The sequence below is a fragment of the Morus notabilis genome, unplaced genomic scaffold, assembly GCF_000414095.1.
Source record: "Morus notabilis unplaced genomic scaffold, ASM41409v2 Scaffold337, whole genome shotgun sequence".
Lineage (NCBI taxonomy): Eukaryota > Viridiplantae > Streptophyta > Magnoliopsida > Rosales > Moraceae > Morus > Morus notabilis.
In genome coordinates this window covers 469,546-477,813 of record NW_010359286.1, presented here as the reverse complement: position 1 = coordinate 477,813, position 8,268 = coordinate 469,546, and the positions used below count along the sequence as shown (strand labels likewise).

At 34.4% G+C, this 8,268-nt stretch overlaps 1 pseudogene; it reads left to right on the top strand.

Moving 5' to 3' along the window:
- The window catches only part of LOC21406493, a 6,682-nt pseudogene extending 1,510 nt beyond the window's left edge, over positions 1-5,172 (top strand).
- The last annotated feature ends 3,096 nt before the right edge of the window (positions 5,173-8,268 follow it).

Genomic DNA, 8,268 nt, shown 5'->3' with positions numbered 1-8,268 from the left:
TATGGTATCCATTTTTTTTTTGGTTATAAAATGAAAAAAACATTTTTTTTTTTTTTTTTTTTTTTTTTCGTTACTTTTTTGCTTATTATGAACAAATTTGTCAATAGTGGGCACACCAGAAAAATTAGATTTTGACTAGTCATTTCTGCTTTTCGATTGTAATGCAGCATTCTTTGGCAAGGGTGTGAAAAAAATGTCTCCTTCGTACTATGCAGTTTTAAAATGTCTTATTTTCATGTTGAATTCGCTTACTATTATGATCTTGTATTGTTTGGTTATGATCTTAGTATCTTACCTTAGAAACATATAATACTAGTAAAGGTATCGAAGGAGCAATCAAATTTTTTTTTTCCCTTCTAGGAAACGAACCGTTTAGTTTGCTGATTCGAGTTTTTAATTCGAGTTGAGATGTGATTTTATGTGAGAGCTTTTTACTGTAGTAAAAAAGTTAGATGTGATTGTTTATGAGAGTTTTTTATTGTAGCAAAACTCGAATCAGCGAAATGAACGGAGTCGAAGTTTTCAACATCATGGGCATTTGTGAGAGCTTTTTATTGTAGCAAAACTCGAATCAGCGAAATGAACGGATTCGAAGTTTTCAACATCATGGGCACACCTTTTTTTTCAAAGAAAAATTTGCGTTTGATTCCTATCCATAATTCTTCGATAGGGTGTAAAAGTGGTCTCGTTACATAATTTTGACATGATCTAACTTCGGAAACATGTAGAACCATTTATGGTACCGTACCTTAACTATAACTGTTTTGACATTTTGCTAAATAGTTTTCATTGAACTTGTTTTGTAGGTGTTTGGCCAGAATCAAAGAGCTTTAGCGATGAAGGAATTGGACCGGTCCCATCAAAATGGCACGGAATTTGTGAGAGCGACACCAACGACAGAATACATTGTAACAGGTCTATCATCTTCTCCTCTTTTCCTCTCTTATATCAAAGAGCTTTAGCGATGAAGGAATTGGACCGGTCCCATCAAAATGGCGCGGAATTTGTGAGAGCGACACCAACGACAGAATACATTGTAACAGGTCTATCATCTTCTCCTCTTTTCCTCTCTTAACATATTCTTATAGTAAATAATCATATTTTTGTGGGGTAAATGATTTTTTTTTTCTTGGCCCTTATAAGGTCATACATAGTTTACCTTCAGATTGGATTTTTTTGTGGTGCGTTTAGTTCTGAGTAATTCTAGTTGTTGCAAGACAACAATTTTGTGGTAATTCCTCTTTGGCATCGGACAGTTTGTATTTGACGAGTATGTATCATTAAATAAAAGAAAAAAAAAAGAAAAGAAAAAAAGACTTTGCTTTTGCAAGCAATAGATATCAAACTTTTTGATAAAGTCTGAAAAGAAAAAGAGTGGCCCAAATTATAAGCTTTCATAAAGTTGTCATACATATTATTCGTGTTATTTTAGATGTTTCTAATTCGTATGCAAAGTTAAGATATTTTGATACATTATTTGGGGGGTAATTTGTGCTTCTGTTTTTCTTTTTTTTTTTTTTTCCTTTTTTTTTTTGTGCAAATAAAAGGCACAATCAAGTTTTATCGGGGGAAAAAAAAGAGGACCTTCTTTCATTATCCACATCAAATTAATTTTGTTTGATCTTTTATGATGGAGTTGACCAAGAATCCCTCGATGATTTTTGTAAAGTAATTTCAATGATTGCTTGTGTATTGACATTGACATTGCTGGAAGCAACATTTTTGTTTCACTTTTACATATTTAGTACTGCAATAATATAATAATGATTTTTCTAAATTCATGACTCACACGAAATAATATTATATAATACTTGTATATGCAACTTTACTCTTTACCAATTTATTTTCTCTGCTCATGGATTTTGCATTATGAAGATGATTCAGTTCATGGATTTTGCATGTGTTACCCTGCTAATTAATCAATTATCAATTATTAATAAAAAAGGAAAATGTAAAGATTGTTTAAATTGAGTTTATTGCTTTCTCGTATCATGCATTAATACTGTAGAATATTTGTGTTTTTTTGGTATTATATTAAGAGCATTCTTGTGTATACAGATGTTATATTATAATTGAGTAATGTTCAAAACATGAATGTAAGAGTCATATTTTTATTCGAGGGCCGTGCTCAACATATCATCGGTACCATATGGTTTTGTATATCAAATGTCTTATAAGAGCAGTAAAAAAATTTGAAACAAGAAATTAATCCCAAATGGAAAACAAAAGTAAACTCCGTATTTCTCTAGTTTTGATGTTTTGGAAAAATTCTTCCACCGTTAATCAAGAGTGAAATGTGTTAGCATTTGTAAGGGAACTGTAAACAGTGATAGATGATTCCATGTATAACATAATGATAAATCCATATCTGACTTCAACACAAATTGTAGAGTTCAAATCCTAATTATAGATATAACTTCTTTCATTTGTCATATTTTAGGAAGCTGATTGGAGCAAGATACTTCAACAGAGGATATGCTGCATATCTATTGACTATGAACACAACAATTACCCCCACAGAAAACTCCACCTTATTCTCCATAAGGGACCATGAGGGTCATGGCACTCATACCCTTTCCACAGCCGGGGGAAGCTTTGTTACCGATGCAACTGTTTTCGGCAATGGCAATGGCACTGCAAAGGGCGGTTCTCCGAGAGCCCGTGTGGCTGCTTACAAGGTTTGCTGGCCACCGGTCAATGGCAACGAGTGCTTTGATGCCGATATCATCGCTGCATTTGAGACTGCGATAACCGATGGTATTGATGTGCTCTCGGTGTCCCTTGGTGGTGAGCCCTCGGAGTTTTTTGAGGACGGGATCTCAATTGGGGCCTTCCACGCCGTTAAGAATGGCATTGTTGTGGTCTCCTCAGCTGGGAATTCAGGGCCTACACCGGGGACTGTTTCCAACGTGTCACCGTGGATGGTAACCGTCGGAGCTAGCACAATTGACCGCGAATTCTCCAGTTATGTTGCCCTTGGCAGCAAGAAGCACCTCAAGGTATAAAAATTAGAGATATACTTTAATTTCCGAGAAAAAAAATTAATTTAGGAGTTTCCTTATCTTATTTTGGGATAGTTTTCGAGTTTGTTATATATATATATATATATATATATTTGTCTGTAAATATAGATTTTAACTAAATTAAGAGTTTATTTAGTTTATAAATTATTGTTGAGCTTTCCGATTTCTTTTTCTCGAGTTCTTCTTCTCTATATATAAATCTCTTTTAATGCTATTTCTTTATCTAAATTTTCATTTATTTTGAAATATTAGGGAGCAAGTCTTTCCTCCAAGGTCTTGCCATCTGAAAAGTTCTATCCATTGATCAGTGGAGCAAATGCTAGAGCTGCTAATGTTCCTCCTTCAGAAGCGTGAGTAAAACAAATCTGTTATATCACAAAATTTTGTCCTTTCATTATACAAATACAAAAGAGTTCAAATATCTCATTTTTGTGCATCACAATGCTCATATTCAATGCAGTTTGCTATGCAAGAATGGAACCCTAGACCCCAAGAAGGTGAAGGGTAAGATCGTCGTCTGTCTTCGGGGCGACATTGCGAGGACTGAAAAGGGCCAGTACGCTTCACTCGCGGGCGCTGTCGGTATGATTCTGGCTAATGATCTTCAAAGTGGGAATGAGATTATTGCTGATGCTCATTTGCTGCCTGCCTCTCATATCAATTTCACTGATGGAAATTCTGTCTTTGCATACCTCAACTCTACCAAGTACTATATACTATATAGTTTTCTCTTATATATTATTATTGTGTTGTACCTCTATTATAATATTTTGGGAGCTTTTTGTATAACCAAATATTTATTTTCCTTTTAGGACTCCAATGGCTTACATGACTAGAGTAAAGACGGAGGTGGGAATAAAACCAGCTCCATTCATGGCTTCGTTCTCATCAAGAGGTCCTAATACTATTGAGGAGGCTCTCCTCAAGGTTCATCCACTAGCTTATTATTAATCTTTTATTTTTTTTTATCTATTATTTCCGGGATTTTTTATACACATTTTTTCATTTCATTTCAGCCGGATATCACAGCCCCAGGAGTCAACATCATTGCTGCTTACACCCAAGCTGCCGGACCAACTGATCAGGATTTCGATAAGCGCCGTGTTCCATTCAACACCGAATCCGGGACATCAATGTCGTGCCCTCATGTTTCCGGCATTGTTGGTCTCCTAAAAACACTTCACCCGGATTGGAGCCCCGCCGCTATTAAATCTGCTATCATGACTTCAGGTACAATATCATTCTTTTATTGACAGTTGTTTATATTACAATATCAATAACAACTCAAAGTTGGTTCAATAATTACAGTGGCGTCTCTAGGAATACTCAAATCTAAATGATCCATTAAATTTTAATACCAAGTAATGTGACAAGTGAATTGTCATTTTTCCATTGTCAAAAAATTAAACATTTTTATTTGCTGCCATCAACTAACAGCAAGGACCCGGGACGACAACAAGGAGCCACTGCTGGACTCATCCATGAAAAAGGCGACACCTTTTGCATATGGCGCAGGGCACATCCAACCGAACCACGCCATGGACCCGGGGCTTGTCTATGACTTGACAACTGATGACTACTTGAACTTCTTATGTGCCCGGGGCTACAATGAAACACTACTAAAACTATTCTCAGATAAGCCACACAACTGTCCCAAGTCATTTACTCTTGCCAACTTCAATTACCCCTCAATTGTCGTTCCCAATCTCGGTTCGGAATCCATCGTCGTTTCTCGAAGGGTCAAGAATGTTGGCACACCGGGCATCTACACAGTATATGTGAAGCAACCGGCCGGGGTTTCTGTTAGTGTTTGGCCCAAAAGCTTGAAGTTCAGCAAAATTGGTGAAGAGAAGAAGTTCAATGTTTTTGTGAAGACAAAGGGTGTTGGAAAATCTACTAAAGATGGCTATGTTTTTGGACATTTGAAATGGTCAGATGGCAAGCATAATGTGAGAAGTCCAATTGTAGTGAAGCGCAAGTAAGGAATGGAGTGTGAGATCTATAGTAATAGGAAGAAAAGCAATTACATTGATTCTTCTCCTTCTCTAGGGCCTTAAAATTTCCTACAGAAATTTGTTACCATGTCTTTTCTTTTTCTATCTTCTTGGAGAACACATAATTAATTTGTTTGTGCAACAGAAATTCTATATTTCCATCAGAAAAGGAAAAAAAAAGTGATTATTTTGTTACAGGTTGGTACATTTCTCTTCTATACCTTTTCCCTTCATTGTATTAAAGGAGTTTTTTTTATTTTTATTTTTATTTTTTGCTATCTTTTCTTAATTACCTTTTTATCATTACATACATAAAAGAATATTTTTCCCCTCCATGGTTAAAGGAGCTTTTTTATTTTATTTTATTTCTTTATTAGTACATATACAAATAAAAACTATATCTAGGCATTTCCGTATGAAAGACTTGGATCCTTGAAAATAAAAAATATAGGAAAAATTAACTTAAACCAACAAAAATATCAGATCTGACACAAACAAAACAACCATAAAATTAACAATATCAAGATTATCTGTACCATTTATGACACAATCTCTGAACAGAATCAGCCCTGCAAACCATATCAGCAACTAAGAGTTAGTTATACATGTTTATACAAATCTACTGTCTGGATCAGCAGCTAAACTGAAAAAAAAAAAGAGAAAAGGATTAAATCTTGAAAACAATATATATATATATATATATATATATAGGAGAGGGAGGAAAAAATCCTTTAGCCTGTGGCATGGGAGGAGTAGGAAAGATGGTTTTTTTACTTTGTTGATCACCATAAAATTCTCTACTCCTTCAAGTAAAAACTCTATCTTTCCTATTCACCCACGCCACAAGTGTTTGGAAAATCCGAGCCCTCTCCATATTTTCTTCCTCTCTCTTTCTACAGAATATTTACAGAGGCGGTTTATGATGGCAATTTGTTTTGCTCTCTCTCCTGATATATGTTTGACCAACCCTTTTTCTAGCCATCGATTTGAGGTTTTTTGGTGGAGAAAGATCTGGCCGTCCATTTTGTTTGCTTGCAAAGTCTTTTCCTCGAGCAATGTTCACATCCACCTTATAGAAAAGTTAGGTCCAAATTGTTACCAGGAAAAGATTAGGCTGTGCCTTAATGGGAGCTTCGAACGTTTTGAAACGATAGATTTGACGGTTAAAAAAAAAAAAAATTAATAAAACTTGATAAAAATCTAACCGTTCTAAATAAAATTTACTGACATTTACTATACAAATATGTCCCAAGAGCAAAATGGCGTCGACTGTGCGGATACTTTTATATAGTATGATATTATAGGACAAACTAATTGAATTTTATATGCGACAAACTGGGGCAAAATGATATTTTAGGTATTTTGTCTAGAGTCGGCAATATGGGTCACGACACGACTCGAAAACGATACGAATTTTACGGGTTAGGGTTGAGAAAAAAGAGGTTCGGGTCAGAATCGGGTCGACCTGAAATTGACACGAAAAACACGGGTCAATTCGGGTTGGACCCGCCTAACCCGAACACGACACGAAACTCGTAAAAAACTAAAAAATACATATATTTTTCATTTCATATTTTAAATTTTATTATGAATTTGTTATATTATGATAGTTATACTCAAAATCTTATACTATTATTTGCTTAATTTCAATGGATGTTATTGTAATTTAGTGTGTTATGAATTTTAAGTTATTTCTAATATGTAAAAAACTAAATAAAAGTATACAATTTTCGTGTCAATTTCGGATTCACGGATCAATTTCGAGTCCGGGTCATTTTCGGGTCGTGTCGTGTCAACTCGTAAAGTGGTCGTGTCGTGTTCGTGTTGCGGTTTTTAAAAATTTCGTGTCACGGGTCGTGTTCGGGTTGACTACAAATTTAAAAAAAAAAGGATCAAAACACGACACGAACACAACACGTGACATGAATTGCTACCCATAATTTGGTCGGTATGTATTATTTTGGACTTGCAACCCAAATTACAAAACCATAAGTTTCAATGCATGATCGCATATAAATGGAAGCAGTGCCTTGCGTTAGCAACTACAAAGTGCCTTCTTGGACTAGCCACATATAATGCATATATGTTATATATGTGGTTGCATATGTAATGGTAAATCTATAAATGATTACACCTTAACATGTAGAGTTCAAAACTACCACCCTAAATTATTTTTAAGAAAAAAGAAAAAAAATATCTAAAGTATGTTCTATGCACGTATATGTATATATATGTTTATACTTAGGTATGTACGTGTTTACTAATATATAGAGGATAAATCAACACAAATCTTATAGGTCCTCTTTTTAAAGGAAAGGAGACAAATAAATTTTAAGGTGCATGAGTTTATACTTTTACTCTTTACTCTTAAGTATTATCTTTTTTAGTCAAATAACTATATAATCAAAAGGGTATTAATTAAAATAAAGAATAAAAATGAAAACTATGTACACTAAGAGTAACGATTTTCTCTTTTTTTCCTTTTCGATCTAATTATGGGCTTGGTTCCCAGCCCATATAATATCCTTCCTCATATCGACTCAAGACCCATAAAGCATATATCCACATGTAGTATGGAAGTCCTAGTGTTTGATGGTCCATTAACTTCAAGGGGGATAACCTTTTAAAATAAAGAAAAGGGAGAAAGAAGAAAGTAGACTAAGATTTGAGATGAATTAAAATTAATATGTTAATAGTTTACATAAGTTAATAAATAGGCTAAATTACAATTTTTGTCTATAACTTGTCTGGTTATGAACCATAACTTGACAAGTTATTCTCAATTTTTGTCCATAACTTATCTGGCTATGAACCATAACTTGATAAGTTTGTCTATAATTTTTTTAATTATGAATCATAATTTAACAAATTATGGCATATTAATTTTTATAATTAAAAGTTGACTTATATACTTTGTTAAACTTTTTATATCAGCCTATTTCAAGAAAATTAGGAGAGAAATACCCCTTTAAATAGACAACATTTGATGTTTGGTCCATAAACCTTGGCCCATTAATTTCTATCCAAAGGAGTAGAACCAGTCAAAGAACCAACATATGGATTACCAAAATTCACTTGCGCAAAAACAACGAAGAACTGCACTTCTAAAACGTGCACACCTTATAGAAAAAGATTGCTTCGGCACGTGCAGCAGGCGATCAGCATCTACGTGGTCACCGATAACATGAGTTGCCCAATCTGTGATGGCCTCGCTTCTGACCTAGCCCAGACGACCTATTGCACTGTTCATG